The sequence below is a fragment of the Schistocerca gregaria genome, chromosome X, assembly GCF_023897955.1.
Source record: "Schistocerca gregaria isolate iqSchGreg1 chromosome X, iqSchGreg1.2, whole genome shotgun sequence".
In the NCBI taxonomy this organism is placed as follows: domain Eukaryota; kingdom Metazoa; phylum Arthropoda; class Insecta; order Orthoptera; family Acrididae; genus Schistocerca; species Schistocerca gregaria.
Genome location: NC_064931.1, coordinates 138789853 through 138812561, shown reverse-complemented (window position 1 = coordinate 138812561; position 22709 = coordinate 138789853).

Genomic DNA, 22709 nt, shown 5'->3' with positions numbered 1-22709 from the left:
AGGTACGGCCAAACTTTCAGGAAACATTCCTCACACACAAAGAAAGAAAATGTGTTATGTGGACATGTGTCCGGAAACGCTTACTTTCCATGTTAGAGCTCATTTTATTACTTCTCTTCAAATCACATTAATCATGGAATGGAAACACACAGCAACAGAACGTACCAGCGTGACTTCAAACACTTTGTTACAGGAAATGTTCAAAATGTCCTCCGTTAGCGAGGATACATGCATCCACCCTCCGTCGCATGGAATCCCTGATGCGCTGATGGGGCCCTGGAGAATGGCGTATTGTATCACAGCCGCCCACAATACGAGCACGAAGAGCCTCTACATTTGGTACCGGGGTTGCGTAGTCAGGAGCTTTCAAATGCCCCCATAAATGAAAGTCAAGAGGGTTGAGGTCAGGAAAGCGTGGAGACCAGGGAATTGGTCCACATTTACCAATCCATCGGTCACCAAATCTGTTGTTGAGAAGCGTACGAACACTTCGACTGAAATGTGCAGGAGCTCCATCGTGCATGAACCACATGTTGTGTCGTACTTGTAACGGCACATGTTCTAGTAGCACAGGTAGAGTATCCCGTATGAAATCATGATAATGTGCTCCATTGAGCGTAGGTGGAAGAACATGGGACCCAATCAAGACATCACCAACAATGCCTGCCCAAACGTTCACAGAAAAATCTGTGTTGATGACGTGATTGCACAATTGCGTGCGGATTCTCGTCAGCACACACATGTTGATTGTGAAAATTTACAATTTGATCACGCTGGAATGAAGCCTCATCCATAAAGAGAACATTTGCACTGAAATGAGGATTGACACATTGTCGGATGAAGCATTCGCAGAAGTGTACCCGTGGAGGCCAATCAGCTGCTGATAGTGCCTGCACACGCTGTAGATGGTACGGAAACAACTGGTTCTCCCGTAGCACTCTCCATACAGTGACGTGGTCAACGTTACCTTGTACAGCAGCAACTTCTCTGACGCTGACATTAGGGTTATCGTCGACTGCACGAAGAATTGCCTCGTCCATTGCAGGTGTCCTCGTCGTTCTAGGTCTTCCCCAGTCGCGAGTCATAGGCTGGAATGTTCCGTGCTCCCTAAGACGCCGATCAATTACTTCGAACGTCTTCCTGTCGGGACACCTTCGTTCTGGGAATCTGTCTCGATACAAACGTACCGCGCCACGGCTATTGCCCCGTGCTAATCCATACATCAAATGGGCATCTGCCAACTCCGCATTTGTAAACATTGCACTGACTACAAAACCACGTTCGTGATGAACACTAACCTGTTGATGCTACGTACTGATGCTCTTCATGCTAGTCCTGTAGAGCAATGAGTCGCATGTCAACACAAGCACCGAAGTCAACATTACCTTCCTTCAATTGAGCCAACTGGTGGTGAATCCAGGAAGTACAGTACATACTGACGAAACTAAAATGAGCTCTAACATGGAAATTAAGCGGTTCCGGACACATGTCCACATAACATCTTTTCTTTATTTGTGTGTGAGGAATGTTTCCTGAAAGTTTGGCCGTACCTTTTTGTAACACCCTGTATAGTAGGTCGCTGGTCATAATGTTCTGACTGATCAGTGTATATTACGATTACTAGAGCCTAGAGTACACACCTTATAAATACACTCCTGGAAATGGAAAAAAGAACACATTGACACCGGTGTGTCAGACCCACCATACTTGCTCCGGACACTGCGAGAGGGCTGTACAAGCAATGATCACACGCACGGCACAGCGGACACACCAGGAACCGCGGTGTTGGCTGTCGAATGGCGCTAGCTGCGCAGCATTTGTGCACCGCCGCCGTCAGTGTCAGCCAGTTTGCCATGGCATACGGAGCTCCATCGCAGTCTTTAACACTGGTAGCATGCCGCGACAGCGTGGACGTGAACCGTATGTGCAGTTGACGGACTTTGAGCGAGGGCTATAGTGGGCATGCGGGAGGCCGGGTGGACGTACCGCCGAATTGCTCAACACGTGGGGCGTGAGGTCTCCACAGTACATCGATGTTGTCGCCAGTGGTCGGCGGAAGGTGCACGTGCCCGTCGACCTGGGACCGGACCGCAGCGACGCACGGATGCACGCCAAAACCGTAGGATCCTACGCAGTGCCGTAGGGGACCGTACCGCCACTTCCCAGCAAATTAGGGACACTGTTGCTCCTGGGGTATCGGCGAGGACCATTCGCAACCGTCTCCATGAAGATGGGCTACGGTCCCGCACACTGTTAGGCCGTCTTCCGCTCACGCCCCAACATCGTGCAGCCCGCCTCCAGTGGTGTCGCGACAGGCGTGAATGGAGGGACGAATGGAGACGTGTCGTCTTCAGCGATGAGAGTCGCTTCTGCCTTGGTGCCAATGATGGTCGTATGCGTGTTTGGCGCCGTGCAGGTGAGCGCCACAATCAGGACTGCATACGACCGAGGCACACAGGGCCAACACCCGGCATCATGGTGTGGGGAGCGATCTCCTACACTGGCCGTACACCTCTGGTGATCGTCGAGGGGACACTGAATAGTGCACGGTACATCCAAACCGTCATCGAACCCATCGTTCTACCATTCCTAGACCGGCAAGGGAACTTGCTGTTCCAACAGGACAATGCACGTCCGCATGTATCCCGTGCCACCCAACGTGCTCTAGAAGGTGTAAGTCAACTACCCTGGCCAGCAAGATCTCCGGATCTATTCCCCATTGAGCATGTTTGGGACTGGATGAAGCGTCGTCTCACGCGGTCTGCATGTCCAGCACGAACGCTGGTCCAACTGAGGCGCCAGGTGGAAATGGCATGGCAAGTCGTTCCACAGGACTACATCCAGCATCTCTACGATCGTCTCCATGGGAGAATAGAAGCCTGCATTGCTGCGAAAGGTGGATATACACTGTACTAGTGCCGACATTGTGCATGCTCTGTTGCCTGTGTCTATGTGCCTGTGGTTCTGTCAGTGTGGTCATGTGATGTATCTGACCCCAGGAATGTGTCAATAAAGTTTCCCCTTCCTGGGACAATGAATTCACGGTGTTCTTATTTCAATTTCCAGGAGTGTAGTTATTTCTTTTGTTGGTCATTACATTCATAATATTCCGTGTTCACAAAACTCTGCCTCGTGATGACTGGGTGTTGTGTGCTGTCCTTAGGTTAGTTAGGTTTAAGTAGTTCTAAGTTCTAGGGGACTGGTGACTATAGATGTTAAGTCCCATAGTGCGCAGAGCTATTTTGTTCACAAAATGTACATTACAAGTACATCAGTTGCTAAGCAGATCAGGGGCCTCATTTAGTTCGGCAATTCCGGGCCTCCGACGGGCGTAGCCTGCCGTTGCGTCGGATCATTACAATGTTTTTGATAATGAATTATTGCCGTGGTTTTTACCAACAGCTCCATTGACCTGAACGTAAACACCCGCGGCTCTTTTCACACACGACATATGACACAAAGTGTGGAGTAAATAACCATAAGTTTCGAAACAAATGAATAAGAGTATTTATTTCTTCAGCTGATGACATGGCGCATTTTAATCAGCTTTTAATTATTCTTGCAGCGAAATCAGTGGGAAGGATAAGTTTGCTTCTTTATCATCAGTTTCTCAAATTTCAGCACAAGACTGGAAACTGAGACCGGCATCTCTTGCGTCACATTTATTCACATCTATATTACGTGTTGATGACTGCCAGTGCTGCAAAACCTACCTCGTAAATAGTATGTTACAAAAGGTATCAAAACTCGTAGGACTTTGTTATCTACTTACGGCTCCTCCTGCTTCACCAAGCTCCAAAACTCAAGCAGTAATGAGCAAACGAACTTCGATTTCAATGTGGATTATATCAGTATCGATAAACTGATATTCTTCAGTGGTAAGTGTGGATAGAAGTTCTGTACTGAATTAATCTTTGATCGAGTTTTGTTCATTAACTTGTTCTGGAAAGCACTTTAGAAAGTAATCACTGAGTTCAGTTAAATGATCCACGCTGATCTTAATTCTTCACTCAGAAGAGTCATTCTCTGCTAAACCTGTGTGAAGGGCAGAGTAAACGTAGTGAATATCTTTAACAATCAACTTTTTCTTCCTCAGTAGTAGTTTGTTTCTGAAAGCTGAAATTTTGTCTGACAATTGCAGAATATTGGTCTCATTATCGTGGAGGGATATATTTAATGAATTGGATTTTTCAAATATGTCATAAAGTTACACCAGATTCAAAACAAAGTCATTCACTTTATACGAACTACTTTGAGACTGGACACGATGAGTTAATGTTAGTCAAGAATGCCTTTAGGGCGACAAAGGCGTCATTATCAATATCTCAGTGAGTTTGAACGAGGTCGTGTAATAAGGCTATGAGAAGCTGGATGTTGCTTCTGCGTTATTACAGAAAGACTTGGCAGGAATATAGACAGAGTGCATGAATGCTGGCAGCGGTGGTCACGAGAATGTACGGTCCCAAGAAGACCGGGCTCCAGATGGCCACGTGGCACTATGGAGAGGGTTGACCATTGTGTTCAGCGTATCGCTTTGTCGCATCCTACTGCATTTTCTGCAGCAATTTGAATAAGAGTCGGCACAGCACTGTCACGACGAAGAGTTACAAATCGGATACATCAAGGACAGTTCCGAGCCAGACGCCCTGTAGCGTGCATTCCACTGACCCCAAACCATCAGCATTTGGGACTTAAGTGGTGTCATGCGAGAGCTCATTGGGGATAGAGGTGGAGGTCTGTTGAGTTTTCTTATGAAATCTGATTCTGTTTGGGTCAGTGGTAGCTTTGTGTTGCAGAGAAGAAGCCCAGTTGAGGACCTGAACTCAACCTGTCTGCGTGCTGGACACACTGGACCTACACCTGGAGTTATGGCCTGGAGTGCGATTTCGTATGAAAGCAGGAGCACTCTCGTGGTTATCCCACGCACCCTGACTGCAAATCTGTACGTCAACATGGGGATTCGACCTGTTGTGCTGTCATTCACGATCAGCATTACAGGAGGTGTTTCCCATCAGGACAACGCTCGTCCACATACCGCTTTTGTAACCTAACATCTCTACTGAGTGTCATGTTGTCTTGGCCTACTCGATCACCAGATCTCTCTCCAATCACGCACATATGGGACATGTCATCGGATACAACTCCACAAACAGCGTTAACTGTCTCTGAATTGACCGACTAAGTTTAACAGGCATATAATTCCATACCACGAACTGGCATCCGGCGCCTGTACAACACAATGCATGAACGTTTGCGTGCTCGCATTCAACATTCTGGCGATTGCGCCGGATATTAATAGGCCAGCATTTCACATTTGCAATGGCTTACCTTACGATTACATTAACCTGTGATCTTTCAATGTTAATCATTTAAATATGTTGCCTAGACAAATGTATTCCCGAAATTTCGTCAGTCTATATTAATTATTTTTTGGAGTTGCGATTTTTTCCGTCAGTGTAAATAAGTAAGGAATCGTAATTTTGCTGGGAAAGAATATATGATCATTTTGGGTTCAAAAGAACTGTAGTGCAAACGTTATGGTTTACAAAATATAACACAACCTTTCGCAATGTTGCGGGGCGAGCTAGCCTCGCAGGATGTGGAAACAGTTGACGCAGCAGCACCCAAGATTGAAATGCCCTAAGCCTTTCCAAACCAGCGGCCATAGAAATGTTTATTATACGTGCTGCAAGGCACAGCAAAGCCCAAAGAAGCATAGCTCAGAAGCATCTAAATACCTAGCCATTTATACTAAATATTGATTGTGCGAATCCATGGAGTGTTCTGTGCACCACGACCAGATAATGGATATACACTCCTGGAAATGGAAAAAAGAACACATTGACACCGGTGTGTCAGACCCACCATACTTGCTCCGGACACTGCGAGAGGGCTGTACAAGCAATGATCACACGCACGGCACAGCGGACACACCAGGAACCGCGGTGTTGGCCGTCGAATGGCGCTAGCTGCGCAGCATTTGTGCACCGCCGCCGTCAGTGTCAGCCAGTTTGCCGTGGCATACGGAGCTCCATCGCAGTCTTTAACACTGGTAGCATGCCGCGACAGCGTGGACGTGAACCGTATGTGCAGTTGACGGACTTTGAGCGAGGGCGTATAGTGGGCATGCGGGAGGCCGGGTGGACGTACCGCCGAATTGGTCAACACGTGGGGCGTGAGGTCTCCACAGTACATCGATGTTGTCGCCAGTGGTCGGCGGAAGGTGCACGTGCCCGTCGACCTGGGACCGGACCGCAGCGACGCACGGATGCACGCCAAGACCGTAGGATCCTACGCAGTGCCGTAGGGGACCGCACCGCCACTTCCCAGCAAATTAGGGACACTGTTGCTCCTGGGGTATCGGCGAGGACCATTCGCAACCGTCTCCATGAAGTTGGGCTACGGTCCCGCACACCGTTAGGCCGTCTTCCGCTCACGCCCCAACATCGTGCAGCCCGCCTTCAGTGGTGTCGCGACAAGCGTGAATGGAGGGACGAATGGAGACGTGTCGTCTTCAGCGATGAGAGTCGCTTCTGCCTTGGTGTCAGTGATGGTCGTATGCGTGTTTGGCGCCGCGCAGGTGAGCGCCACAATCAGGACTGCATACGACCGAGGCACACAGGGCCAACACCCGGCATCATGGTGTGGGGAGCGATCTCCTACACTGGTCGTACACCTCTGGTGATCGTCGAGGGGACACTGAATAGTGCACGGTACATCCAAACCGTCATCGAACCCATCGTTCTACCATTCCTAGACCGGCAAGGGAACTTGCTGTTCCAACAGGACAATGCACGTCCGCATGTATCCGGTGCCACCCAACGTGCTCTAGAAGGTGTAAGTCAACTACCCTGGCCAGCAAGAAATCCGGATCTGTCCCCCACTGAGCATGTTTGGGACTGGATGAAGCGTCGTCTCACGCGGTCTGCATGTCCAGCACGAACGCTGGTCCAACTGAGTCGCCAGGTGGAAATGGCATGGCAAGCCGTTCCACAGGACTACATCCAGCATCTCTACGATCGTCTCCATGGGAGAATAGCAGCCTGCATTGCTGCGAAAGGTGGATATACACTGTACTAGTGCCGACATTGTGCATGCTCTGTTGCCTGTGTCTATGTGCCTGTGGTTCTGTCAGTGTGATCATGTGATGTATCTGACCCCAGGAATGTGTCAATAAAGTTTCCCCTTTCTGGGACAATGAATTCACGGTGTTCTTATTTCAATTTCCAGGAGTGAAATTAAAGGAGAAACAGCATTGGTCGTGTTGTTTTGTTTTATTATCCCCAAAATTGATTTTCGGTCACTTAGTGACCATCCTCAGTGCTAGAAGTTAAAAATTTTCACATAACGATCAGAGAGTATAAAACAGAAAATCACAACTACGCCTGCGTATGAACATAACAGTTGGTAGGAACATACCTACCAGTTTTAATTGTATATTACAGGTATGTTCCTACCAATACGCAGGTGTAGTTGCGATTTTCTGTTTTATACTCTCTGATCGTTATGTGAAAATTTTTAATTTCTAGCACTGAGGATGGTCACTAAGTGACCGAAAATCGATTTTGCGGATAATAAAACAAAAAAATACTACCAATGCTGTTCCTCCTTCCAATTATATTTATACTAAAGTCACCTCCGACTCTGTATCAGGTCACTCTACCCTGAGACCACGGGGCCTGGTGCTACCGCTAAAACTGGACATCACCGGCCTTGGGAAGCAACTCGCCAGCCATCGACTAGGGGCAGTGGGGCACTACCATTACGTCTCTGGGATGCTCCTTTCTGGACAGCATGGGGTGCGTGAGCTATGCCACAACGCACAAGATCACATGGTGCGGGCTGTAATGAAGCAATTGGAATTAGATGTTGTTTAGCTGGTGCTGCGGGGCGCCTTCCCCCTCCCACCAACCCATCTCCAATAGACGCTCACACTGGTGTCACGGTACTGGCGTCGCCTTTTTATCCTACATTATGGCGAGTCAATAAATTTAACTGCTGTTGTCAAAGTGTCTTTTTCATGAAAAAGAAGCTAGACTACATTCCTTTTTGTTAGGTGAATTTTGTTAAAAATGAGGTGCTGGTGGATTTTTCAGACTTTAGAGGTAATGGGGGACAGGACTGGATAGTAGCTACTGGATGTGTGTGGTGTAACTTGGAAGGTCATTCAGCAACGCGTACAGGATCATTTGCAGTAGTGAGGTACTATCAAGGGCTGTGAGCGCCCTGGGGGCACGACTATCTTGAAAACACCTTCTTTTTCACGACCTTAGAAATAATTTGAAATTAATTTAAGGTATAAGTCATTTTGCCACCTACAGCTGTTCAGAATTTTTAGGATAAACGTTTCTTTATTTCATCATTTGATTGAACAGTATATGCGTGTGTCAGAATGTGATCTTTGTCAAGTGCTTTAAAATCAAAGCTCCATCTGTGTTCCACAGTCATTGAAACAATACAGAAGTAGAAACGAAACTCACCCATACATGTGCTACACACAGAGCGCTGGTTGGCGCACTGGACTCGCATTCGGTAGGATGACGACTCAAACTCGCGTCCGGCAATCCTGATTCAGGTTTTCCGTGATTTCCCTAAATCGCTTCAAGCAAATTCCGGGATAGTTCCTTTCAATGGGTACGGCCGACTTCCTTCGCCATCCTTCCCTAATCTGATGGGACCGATGACCTTGCTGTTTGGTCCCCTTCCGCCAAAGCAACCAAACAACCAACATGCGCTGCATAACCGCTTTATACGTTGAAGCGACATCAGGACAAGTTGACCAATTCTTCACTGATAACATGGGGTGTGCCTGTACCTGTTCTGATGCTGTCTCAACTTGTATAGCGGGTGACGCAGCATGTACGTAATTTTGTTCCCTCTCTCATGTTGTTTCATCTGCTGTGAGGTGGAAGTGTAACTTAGATTTTTGAAGCCCTGCATAATGCCCGCACTCAAAAGCATCCGATGGTGTACAACTTAGAGCACTATGACCTGCGTACGTAGCGCAAGCGTAGTTGTAGCAAATTTGCATTCGAAACTCAAAATGATGTTGCCTGACTATTTTGATATCAATGCAACACTTCGTTTACGAAAAATCTTATTGCGCCTTCGTCTAAAAACTTTAAAAAGAATAGTAATGCGATTGATTTTATGTTTACCAAGCAAAAATTCCAGTTCGAGCCTTGCGCAGTATTAGCGCTGTTGTTTTGTGAGTTGTTAGGTGAACTAGATATGTGACAAGATAACGTCGCATCAACATGCATTAATCTTTGGATACACATTAATTATTTTAAAATAAATTCAAATTGTTTTTCTTAAGATTCGTTGTTGCCGTGAACACTTTCCAGGTAATTAAGTATCGTACTTTTCATTGACAGACAACTTACAGTTCCTTGCCTTTCAGAAATATCCAAATAATCTGTCATAAGTTCACTTCGTCGTAATATCTGAAGACCAGAGATCAGTCTGCTGTGATAGCTTTACCTCGTACTTGCATTTAAGTTTTAATTTTGGATAGTGAGTACCTTTTCAATTATTGTCCACCCCGATAGATGAGTGGTGAGCGTGACGGATTGCCGTCCTGCGGGCCCGGGATCGATTCCCGGCTGGGTGGAGGATTTTCTCCTCTCAGGGACTGGGTATTGTGTTGTCTTCATCATCATTTTATCCCCATCCGGCGCGCAGGTCGCCCAATGTGGCGTCGGATAAGACCTGCACCAAGACTACTGCACCTGCCCCGCAAGGGGCCTCCTGGCCAATGACGCCAAACGCTCATTTCCATTTTTTTTTTGTTTGAATTATTTGCCCATAGATATAGTGCAAAACAATTTCAAGGAAAACATCTTTAATAAAATACGCTACACGAACGCATTTTTTATTTTCGGCCCTTCAAATTCATTTATTGCAGATCGCAATGTACAAGTCATTGCCGTGCAATACAAATTTAAGTTACTCAGCATGTATGTGCAAGCAGCCATGCCCAAAACAGAACTGTTGCAAAGTTATCATTAACATGTTTTCTTTTAGTATGCCATTAACAGAGAACGGAGTTCTTGGCAAAGCTTCACATATCTTCTCACGAGGATCCGCTGTCGGCTCGGAGATAATGTGACCCAGCAGCTTAACGACTTTGCACCACTCCCAAAAGATCCGTCACTACAGACCAAGTCTCCAAGTCGAGTTTGAAACAAATAGAAGACACCGACAAACGTTTTGAAAGCTTTTGTGAATACAAGTTATAAAATAAAATTTATTAACATGCTAAGAAATAGAAGGTGATCCTGCAAAGTTCGGCGAATGGTTCAGAAAATATATGAAAGAAGAGTTACAAACAAAATACCGTTACTGGCCTCCAAAGTAATCGCTGTTAGCTTCAGGACACTTCTGACAGCGGCTGTAAAGGTACTAGGAACTGTCAGAAAACGCTTCGTGTGCAATCAGTGGAAGCACCATGGTCATGCATCGTTGGATATCCGCATCATTGCAGGAGATGAAACGCGGCGCTGCCTTTACGATCCGGAGACTGTAACCTCCCCCTTCCTAATCGAACTATTGGACTGCGACAAAATTGACCGTGATCGCGTATGCCCAGCGAAATTTTACAGTGAGTAAGGTTGTTGCTGCCGAAGGAAAATACTACCCGTTAATAGGAGGAAAGTGTACAACAGACCCTTCTGAAGGAAGAATGTATTCTAAACCAAATCTAAATACTGATGATAAATTTGAAATGGTTGGAAATTTAGTGTAATCGCTCAAGAAACATACGGCGGGGGGGGGGGGGGGGAAGAAGTACCACGTAATACTTAACACAAAGGAAATATTGATAAGCAAAAAAAGGATAATTAAACCGTCGCCAGCCTACTAAGGCAATGAATGTTCAAAATCCTAAGAAAGATAATGGTAAAGAAAATTAAGCAAATAATCACTGGCGTGGCAACAGAAATTTGTCACGCTTTTCCACAACATAACAGTCCACGAGAAAGTAGTTGAATCAAAAAGCACTGAGTTTGCAGTTGCTTATTTTGAAATATTAAATTTTGAAAGTAATGTTAAAAGATTTTGCACTCTTAATTTGTGCTGTATCTTTAGATATTAGTTTTGCCAGCGAATTTTTACGTTACTTTAAGTGATTGAAGTTGATACTCAAAATTGTAATTAATTAAGCCTCTGTTGTGGAATACAAGACTGAACAATTGTTGAAGCAACAAAATTTAGACTGAAACTGGTCATTAGCAAATAAACAAAACTGGCAGTAAGTAGTAAATCAGTTTTCGTATTTTTACGACACTTGGTGACTGCATGGAACAGAGGACACTCGGTGATTGCATGGGAAGGAGAGCCACCCTACCTGGTAATAATGTCTGAAGACAATGACAAGACAGGTGCTCTACAAGCTTTAACTATACACCTCAAAAAAGTTTTGCATCACCTCGGTTCCGAGAGTTCCGGAACCTGTACAGAAAATTAGAATAGAGATCAACATAAACATCGTTTCCACCCGTTTTATTGCTTATGAAAACCACACATTCATGTTGTACCACCATACGGTGAGACCTTCAGAGGTGGTGGTCGAGATTGCTGTACACACCGGCACCTCTAATACCCACTAGCACGTCCTCTTGCATTGATGGTCCGCAGCTCGTGGTCGTGCGGTAGCGTTCTCGCTTCCCGCGACCCGGTTCCCGGGTTCGATTCCCGGCGGGGTCAGGGATTTTCTCTGCCTCGTGATGACTGGGTGTTGTGTGATTCCTTAGGTTAGTTAGGTTCAAGTAGTTCTAAGTTCTAGGGGACTAACGACCTCAGATGTTAAGTCCCATAGTGCTCAGAGCCATTTGAACCATCTTGCATTGATGCATGCCTGTATTCGTTGTGGCATACCATCCACAAGTTCATCAAGGCACTGTTAGTCCAGATTGTCCCACTCTTCAACTGCGATTCGGCGTAGATCCCTCAAGAGTGGTTGGTAGGTCACGTCATCCATAAACAACCCTTTTCAGTCTATCCCAGGCATGTCCGATAGGGTTCATGTCTGGAGAACATGCTGGCCACACTAGTCGGGCGATGTCGTTATCCTGTAGGAAGTCATTCACAAGTTGTGCACGATGGGGACGGCAATTGTCGTCCTTGAGGATGAATGCCTCGCCAGTATGCTGCCGATATGGTTGCACTGTCGGTCGGAGGATGGCATTCACGTATCGTTCAGCCATTACGGTGCCTTCCATGACCACCAGCGGCGTACGTAGGCCCACATAATGCCACCCCAAAACAGAAGGGAACCTCCACCTTGCTGCACTCGCTGGACAGTGCGTCTAAGGCGTTCAGCATGACTGGGTAGCCACCAGACACGTTTCCGACGATTGTCTGATTGAAGGCATATGACACTCATCGGTGAAGAGAACGTGATGCCAATCCTGAGCGGCCCATTCGGCATGTTGTTGGGCCCGTCTGTATCGCGTTGCATGGTGTCGTGGTTGGACCTCGCCATGGACGTCGGGAGTGAAGTGCGCATCATACAGCCTATTGTGCATAGTTTGAGTCGTAATACGACGTCCTGTGGCTGCATGAAAAGCATTATTCAACATGGTGGCGTTGCTGTCAGGGTTCTTCCGAGCCATAATCCGTAGGTAGCGGTCATCCACTGCAGTAGTAGCCCTTGGGCGGCCTGAGCGAGGTATGTCATCGACAGTTTCTGTCTCCTTGTATCTCCTCCACGTCCGAACAACATCTCTTTGGTTCAGTCCAGACGCCTAGACACTTCCCTTGTTGAGAGGCCTTGCTGGCACAAAGTAACAATGCGGTATTGACCGTCTAGGCATGGTTGATCTACAGACAACACGAGACGCGTATGTCCTTCATGATGGAATGACTGGAATTGATCGGCTGTCGGACCCCCTCCGTCGAATAGGCCTTGCTCTTGCATGGTTGTTTACATCTTTGGGCAGGTTTAGTGACATCTCTGAAGAGTCAAAGGGACGATGTCTGTGATACAATATCCACAGTCAACGTCTATCTTCAGGGGTTCTTTGAACATGGTTGATGCAAAAAAAAATTTATGTTGTACTTCAGGTTATTATTCATGTAAGTCAGTCGAAAATTGTGAAATAAATGCTACTGGGTAATGCCTCTACACTATTAGTTATACTTTATCACTTAACTGTCTTACAACGTTGTAGCTCTGCGGACGACGAAGAATGTAGCCGACGACAACGCTGAGCTGCTAATGTTGCTGCTGCTGGTTGAGAACCACGAGTCGTATCCAGAGCCACGGATAATTATGGCACAGGCAATAGTTAGATCTGGCCGCTGTGACCGGGCGGCTCTAGGTTGCTACAGTCGCAGGTTCGAATCCTGCCTCGGGCATGGATGTGTATGATGTCCTCAGGTTAGTTAGGTTTAAGTAGTTCTAAGTCTAGGGTACTGATGACCTCAGATTTTAAGTCCCATAGTGCTCAGAGCCATTTGAACCATTAGTTAGCATTGCAGCTTTCCCCTGCCTGTTAACGCCTACCGTGGCCTCAGTACTCGCGGGTTCAAAAATGGTTCAAATGACTCTATGTACTATGGGACTTAACATCTGAGGTCATCAGTCCCCTAGACTTAGAACTACTTAAACCTAACTAACCTAAGGACAGCACACAAATCCATGCCCGAGGCAGGATTCGAACGTACGACCGTAGTAGCAGCACGGTTCTGGACTGCAGCGCCTAGAACCGCTCGGTCACAGAGGCCGGCTACTCGCGGGTTAACGAAGTAAGTGCGGCTACACTGGCGCGATCATAGCTACATACCCCGACTGGGAGGGAGCCCAACAAACACTTCGGCACAATTTAATGACCCAAGCTGCTCTGCTTCTTCTCTGCTCGCAGAGCAGCTGACTCTCCATCTGCAAAGATAAACAAGGCTCAGCTACTGCCACTTCGTTGTTGCTCTCGATACATTAAAATAAAGTTCCCTTGGTTACAACCCAGCAATTTATAATATTTACATTCTAATTACAATCAAATATATGCGTTCACAAATAAATACACTATTACATCGATTGTGTATTAAATATAGTTTCTGTAATAAAGCGTACAGAATGAGAAGTACAGTACAATTTATCAATGGATATTAAACGGCGACAAATTTTGGGTGGTGCAGAAGGTGTTTACCTGCATTTTCGGTGTTACAAGACCAAGCGACAGTCAACGGCATGGTGTTCATCGTCTTCCCCAGCTCCCACAGATAGAAATCCGTGATGGATCAAGCTTTTGCTATCGGAAATGGCGATCACGATCGCTTTGATGTTTAATTTTGTCAGTCGACTTCTTTTTTGGATGAGGTGATTACTATGAAGGACTGTAAAGGTAGTTTGTTTATAACTCTTGCTTCGTTTGTTTTCCGAACAGACTCACCTTGTAGATTATACAACATACTTCATATATCATGGAAGAGGTAAAACTCGTTGTTGTGCAGCTTCAGACGCTATATCACTACGTAGCCTCCCCGCTGGATTTGCGATACACACTGAGAAGCCCAAACATTATGACGACTGCCCAACGCGTTGGATGCCGCCCGGTGGCGTTGCGGGCATGTGACGCGGAACAAAAGCATGTTAGCGGAGCAGTCACGGACGCGGGACCGCTCTAGCGAACATATGGGAAAATCCATTGAGATAAGCGACTTTGACAATGGGCAGATTATTATTACGCAGAGCCTGTGAATGAGTATTTCTAAAACGGCGATTCTGGTCGAATGTTCGCGTGCTACTGTCGTGAGCATCTATGGAAAGAGGTAGAACTACCATGAACTACCACTAGGCGCCAAATGGTTGGACGACCACGAATCTTCACAGAACCTGGAGTTCGGAGGCTTGTCTTCTCTGCAAAGCAGGATAGATGGTGATCTGTGGTACCTCTACCGAAACAGCACAAAGCTAGTGTTCACACAAGTGTTTCGAAGCACACCATTGATAGTACATTGTTAAACATGGAGCTCTGCAGCAGACCACGCCTGTGTGTTTACATTTTGACCCAGCGACATCGTCAGTTGTGATTGCAGTTTGGCACGGGACCGTCGGGATTCGACCGTCGATCAATGGAAACCTGGTGGCTCTTCGGGTGAATCATATTTTTGTTACACTAGGTCGCTGACTGTCTCCACGAACGTCCTCATCGAGGTGAACGGCGGCTCGAAACGTGCAGCGCACTACGGACGCAGGCTGGTGGGAGCAGTATTACGCTACGGAAGACATTCTGCTGCGTTTGTATGGTACCTGTGGTAGTAATCGAAGACACGCTGACAGCTGCGAACCCCTTGTATCCCTGCATACTTGATGTCTGCACTGTGCACTGTCTTGCACTTTAATGTTTTTAAAGATTAAATTTGTCAATAAGTTCCTCACGTATAGCTTCAGCACATGCTTATTTATTAAAAGTTATACGCAGAATCCTACTGTATCATCTTACCTCCTTGAAAGTTTAAAGTTAGTGCACATTTCACGCAACTAGTTTCCATTTTAGCCAACGGCCTTCCTGCAGTGGTTCAGCGCTGTCGGGCTGGGCTAGCACTTGGATCGGTGACCATCCTGTCTGCCGAGCGCTGTTGGCAAGCGGGGTGCACTCAGCCCTTGTGAGGCCAACTGAGGAGCTACTTGATTGAGAAGTAGCAGCTCTGATCTTGGAAACTGACATACGGCCGGGAGAGTAGTGTGCTGACCAAGTGCCATTCCATGTCCACGTACAGTGATGTCTATGGTCTTAGGATGACACGACGGCCGGTCGGTACCGTTGGGCCTTCATGGCCTGTGCGCGAGGAGTTTAGTCTTTAGTTTCCGTTTTAAGGTACCTATCACACCTACTCTGTTATAAATCACTACTTATGACAGCATGAAGTTTTATTTGCCTTTGCCGGCCGGGGTGGCCGAGCGGTTCTAGGCGCTACAGTCGGGAACCGCGCGACCGCTACGGTCGCAGATTCGAATCCTGCCTCGGGCATGCATGTGTGTGATGTCCTTATGTTAGTTAGGTTTAAGTAGTTCTAAGTTCTAGGGGACTGATGACCTCAGATGTTAAGTTCAAATGGTTCAAATGGCTCTGAGCACTATGGGACTCAACATCTTAGGTCATAAGTCCCCTAGAACTTAGAACTACTTAAACCTAACTAACCTAAGGACATCACACACACCCATGCTCAAGGCAGGATTCGAACCTGCGACCGTAGCAGCCCCGCGGTTCCGGACTGCAGCGCCAGAACCGCACGGCCACCGCAGATGTTAAGTCCCATAGTGCTCAGAGCCATTTGAACCATTTTCTATTTGCCTTTCTATGACCATACTGCCATCTTTTACTTTTAACCGACTCATTAGGACAAAGTTCATTCATAATCAGATATCATTACCTTAATCCTATTCCAATACCACTACGTGTCTTTTTAGAATATTAGAACATGTTAGAGATTACGTGTTACATACAAGGGCGGACGAAAGTATAGAAACACCGAAAATACAACACATTACCATGCCTAGTATGGTGTCGGAATCCCGCTGGTATTCAAAACAACTTGCAGTTGTCTCAGAATGGATAAATACAGGTCCTGTATGGTTTTCAAAGGGATCTTATACCATTATTTCTGCAAAATATTGGAACCTTCAAGTAACAATGATGATGGTGGATAGCGATCACGTGCACGTCTCTCCAAACTAGACCACAAAAGCTCAATATTTCTGAGATTTGGTAAGTGTGGTGGCCACAGAATGAACAACAATTCATCCTCGTGGTGCAAACTGTGTGAATAGCGGCTTCGTCGTCTTGGAACACAGCATCACCATTGGGGAACAAACGTTGTACCGTGGAATGGACCTGTTCAGCCAAAATGATAACATAATGCTAGGCAGTAACGCGAACTCGCATAGTGACCATGGAGGAATGGAATACCACGATATGGTTGCCCATTTCACCACCGAACCCCGCCATATTTAACTCTTGGAATGTAAATACAGCCAGAAGCTGGAAACAGTGAGCTACAGTATTCATCGGATCAAATGACTTTCTTCTGCTGCTCCATAGTTCAGGTTTATGGCCACGTTTTCCTGCTACGGGAATTTGCTTCACTGATGAGTGGTTTTGGAATTCCAGCACGTCTTGCTATTCCCTGCCTATGGAGCTTTCTTTGTGTTGTTTTAGTGCTGACAGGGTTCGAGAGTGAGACATTCAGTTACTTAGTCGTCCTCTTATTTTTCGGCACAATCGTCTCCAGTGACTGTCTATAACGATCACTAAACACATTTTCGTCTGCACTATGACTTAGCGGATGATGTTTCTCCTCTTTCCCTGTATGCGGTATAAATCTTCGATATGGTGCCTTTTGAAACATATCCACTACGGCTATCTTGGTTAGGCCGGTATCAAATTTCTTTGTCAAAGATTTGATCAAAGATGTGATCAAATATTCCGTCAAATATATTTGACAAAGATCTTTGACGTAGCTCTAGAAGGGGTATTACACTGTCATCATATTTTTCGTCGAAGTTCAAGATGGCTGACAACAACTTGTTATTAACTGCAACAGTTGCATGTACCACAATTGCACTGTGCACATGCGGAATAGAAGCGAGGGGGAGGGGGGGGGGGGGAAGGAAACATATCTGGGTGAAGCCATGGGTTTTGCGACGACACGATAAAAGCATTCAACAAAACTTGTTACGTGAGCTTATAGTAGATGACGTCAAGTCGTACGTCAATTACTTAAGAATGGATGAGCATACATTTCTGTATGTGCTCAATGAAGTGTATCCTCATATCACAAAGCGCAATATTCACTTAAGAACTGCTACATCTGCAGAAGACAGGCTCACTGTAACACTCCGATTACTTGCTACAGGAGAGGGTTAGGTTAGGTTAGGTTAGGTCAGGACAGGTCAGGTCTCCAATCTTCTTAATCTATTTTTGTATTCAGCGTGCCTCATCAGCTTCATACATCTCTATTAATTTTGTAGTTGTCAGCACACACCAATTGTATTTACCGGCAATGTTTATAAAAACACTACAGACGACAGAATGGTGCAGCGATGCTAGCGCTCCATGTGGTAATATGTCTCATTGCAGTCAACAGAAGACAAGCTACTTCTTTGATCAAATCTACAGCGAGGCCCTATTACACCGTCAAATACACTCCTGGAAATGGAAAAAAGAACACATTGACACCGGTGTGTCAGACCCACCATACTTGCTCCGGACACTGCGAGATGGCTGTACAAGCAATGATCACACGCACGGCACAGCGGACACACCAGGAACCGCGGTGTTGGCCGTCGAATGGCGCTAGCTGTGCAGCATTTGTGCACCGCCGCCGTCAGTGTCAGCCAGTTTGGCGTGGCATACGTCGCTCCATCGCAGTCTTTAACACTGGTAGCATGCCGCGACAGCGTGGACGTGAACCGTATGTGCAGTTGACGGACTTTGAGCGAGGGCGTATAGTGGGCATGCGGGAGGCCGGGTGGACGTATCGCCGCATTGCTCAACACGTGGGGCGTGAGGTCTCCACAGTACATCGATGTTGTCGCCAGTGGTCGGCGGAAGGTGCACGTGCCCGTCGACCTGGGACCGGACCGCAGCGACGCACGGATGCACGCCAAGACCGTAGGATCCCACGCAGTGCCGTAGGGGACCGCACCGCCACTTCCCAGCAAATTAAGGACACTGTTGCTCCTGGGGTATCGGCGAGGACCATTCGCAACCGTCTCCATGAAGCTGAGCTACGGTCCCGCACACCGTTAGGCCGTCTTCCGCTCACGCCGCAACATCGTGCAGCCCGCCTCCAGTGGTGTCGCGACAGGCGTGAATGGAGGGACGAATGGAGACGTGTCGTCTTCAGCGATGAGAGTCGCTTCTGCGTTGGTGCCAATGATGGTCGTATGCGTGTTTGGCGCCGTGCAGGTGAGCGCCACAATCAGGACTGCATACGACCGAGGCACACAGGGCCAACACCCGGCATCATGGTGTGGGGAGCGATCTCCTAGACGGGCCTTACACCTCTGGGGATCGTCGAGGGGACACTGAATAGTGCACGGTACATCCAAACCGTCATCGAACCCATCGTTCTACCATTCCTAGACCGGCAAGGGAACTTGCTGTTCCAACAGGACAATGCACGTCCGCATGTATCCCGTGCCACCCAACGTGCTCTATAAGGTGTAAGTCAACTACCCTGGCCAGCAAGATCTCCGGATCTGTCCCCCATTGAGCATGTTTGGGACTGGATGAAGCGTCGTCTCACGCGGTCTGCACGTCCAGCACGAACGCTGGTCCAACTGAGGCGCCAGGTGGAAATGGCATGGCAAGCCGTTCCACAGGACTACATCCAGCATCTCTACGATCGTTTCCATGGGAGAATAGCAGCCTGCATTGCTGCGAAAGGTGGATATACACTGTACTAGTGCCGACATTGTTCATGCTCTGTTGCCTGTGTCTATGTGCCTGTGGTTCTGTCAGTGTGATCATGTGATGTATCTGACCCCAGGAATGTGTCAATAAAGTTTCCCCTTCCTGGGACAATGAATTCACGGTGTTCTTATTTCAATTTCCAGGAGTGTATCTTTGACAAAGATATTTGACAAATAAATTTGATAGTGTAATACCGCCCTTAAGGACACCCCCCCCTCCACACACACACACACACACACACACACACACACACAAACGAGCATCTACAGTTTGCCCGCAGTCGAATACACTTAACTTCGACAAAATGCACTCACATCTACACAGATCACTATTCTGACCACGTCTGACACTTACAACGCATTGAGGATATTGCACAGGTGCCGTTCGGGGTCAAATATAACAGGGCAACCTGCAAGCTTGGCGAGGATCTGCATTTATGTTCAAGCACGCGTTTCTCTCCGTGTTGCGATATTTTTGTCCAACCTCTGCTGTTTCATTCATATTCAGCTCTGAATTATTTTTAACTATTATAAAGAATCACTGCAAGCGTCTGTCTTTTAACGGTTATTAGATTATAAATAGAATCATAAAAACCACTGACTCTCACTTCATACAAGATTTTTTCTTTCGGTGCATTGTTACAAAAAAAGCTGGCTTTAAACTGCTGTTCATTTACAAGGCATCACTAGCTGCATTTTTACATTGTCGTACAAATAGACCTTCTTCTTTTTATTTTCTAGAGGCGACTCGTCAAGTTTTATTATATTCGTGATCTGAGCCACAAAAGATGCAAAAATTTATCTTGAGGACGGCGTACAAGAGTGATTCATATCATGAAATTGGCAATATTAGATTCGCTTTACTTCCTTCTCTTATAGCTATGTGCTAATTATCTACTACTGACGCATAATCCGACTGCAGTGTTCTCAATTAATTTATTAGTTGTTCGCTTATAATGATTTGTGATCGTACTATCTGAGAAGTGTAATTCACTTTAGCGCTATACTATTGTTTATCGGTCATTATCTATGTGAACACTGCTGTCACGCTGACATGCCAGTGAAAAAGTTATCGGAAAACCTATGAAGTATGAGACAATGCTCATAAAAGATTTCTTTCAAATCTTGGACTAATTGGTTAACTACACAGGCGAACTAGACTGTTTTATTCAAACGATTTTAATATAATCAACGTCCCTTTACATACCTACAGCCTCACAAAATAAGTTTCAGTTAGATTAGTATTGTTACAGTTAGGCTTGCCAACCATTTAAAATTATGTAAGCCCAACCATAATACCATTAAGTATATTTTAAAAGTACGAAAGCCTCTTTTTATATAAAAACTTATACTTTGTCTAATGATGATTGCAAGAGACTCACTTTTGATCAATATGTTCAGAATACATTGCTTCTGCCATATTTCTGTATTCTCATTAAATTACTCTTTTTCTTTTAGTACTGGTATGTCAGTCTGCTTATTTTAATTTCAGATATTAATGTATTACATTTCTCATAAAAGTACTTGTACTCAGTAAAATCTGACTTGGCAAACTAGCAGCTCGACTTAGGTGATGGAGTTCACACCATTGTATTTCTGCTTAAGATTACGGGGTTTTGTTGATAACTGGTTATTAATTTGGCACAACAATCTTTGCTTTATGACATGTATGAACAATTTACACACGTTACGAGCCTAAATTGGACTTACGTGTGCTTCTTCCAACAAGTATCACAACTATGTTTTAGCAGCCCCATGTGCTCTTGAATTGAGGACATTTGGTCCTTGGACAGATTGCTTCTGCAAGTGATGTCATGTGATTTGCTTATCCTGCTAAATCTCCAATATCTTTTACTACATCACTATAATGAGAACCTTTTTCTTGCCTAGCCTAACAAAACGTACTATTTGATATTTCTATCATATTGCATTCCCACAGTGCTCATAACTTAGACAAATATAGTACAGTAATCTGCTTTATCACCAAGAAAGATCCAATTCAAATTACCCCAGTATTAAATTCTATATCTTCATCACATCTTCCAGGTAAGCATTGCCTCTGCACCAGCCAATCTTAATGGCTACATGGCACCTTCTCCCAACAATATACTAGTTTCTATATACAGATAGCCTACTTATCCTATCTTAACGGTTTCATAACTCCTTGTTAATGCAGTAGACAATTACATTTAGGCTAAAAGGTCATGTTTCTGTTATAGTTGTCTCACCAGTGAGTATTCCATAATCCTGATTGTTTATCCATAGATTGTGATTCACAGCCTGACAACTACAGTGCAGTATGAGATTTTCACTCTGCAGCGGAGTGTGCGTTGATATGAAACTTCCTGGCAAATTAAAACTGTGTGCCGGACTGAGACTTTCTCAAAAATTTTTTTTAACACTTCTCTTTATGGTTCAGCGTATTCAGGCCACATTTTAGGTGCAATCATGATGTCATAGATTTACAATATTAATTTATGTCATAAGTTTGGTGCTAAGGCTTGGCTCAAGGCAAATATGACTACATTCATAGACACATTTAAATCACATGAGATGACTTTTAATTGATATGGTCTGCCTTCGAAAGGAACAGCAGTAGCTGGTATAGATGTATAGTGCAAAGGCGCTAGTGAAAATCCTGCCATTAAGTCCATTTAGCTTATATATTTAACACCTAATTTCACAAATATCTCCTCAATAGTATTAGGTCTGTCTTTCACCATTTCAGTGACTTGCTAGAGAGCACGAACGTTAGTATGAGAGATACGTTCGTTCACGATTTTCTAACCACGGCAATGGATTATTCTAAGCACTTAAGAATCTCTCAATATGTCCCTAGCCGATAATTTAACTTTTCTCTCGACCTGCTGCCTTTTTCAATGCAGACGATATTAGATAAGGTTTTTTAAAGATATCACTAGCTTTTACCTTCTCCACTACAATGTTTTCAATCACCTTTCTGTCTACCTCTAGACGCCCTCACTCTCTCCACCTTTTACAGATAAATCTATCATTTTAGTTCCTGCCCGTCCCTAAGTTATTAATATGCGTAAAATTACATTATATAACTTCCTTCACCATATTTCACAGAGGTGGCAAAACTGATGTTGTAAAGCACTACGAAGTGAATTATGGAATAAGAAACAAACATTTTTGAACAGAAGTAGAGAGCAAACGATTTTGATTTCAATAAGCTTACTGCGGTTGTGGACTCGTACACAAAGATATTAATTTAAAACTGAATATCAATATATCAATTAGTACTACTTATAATAATGAACATGATTCT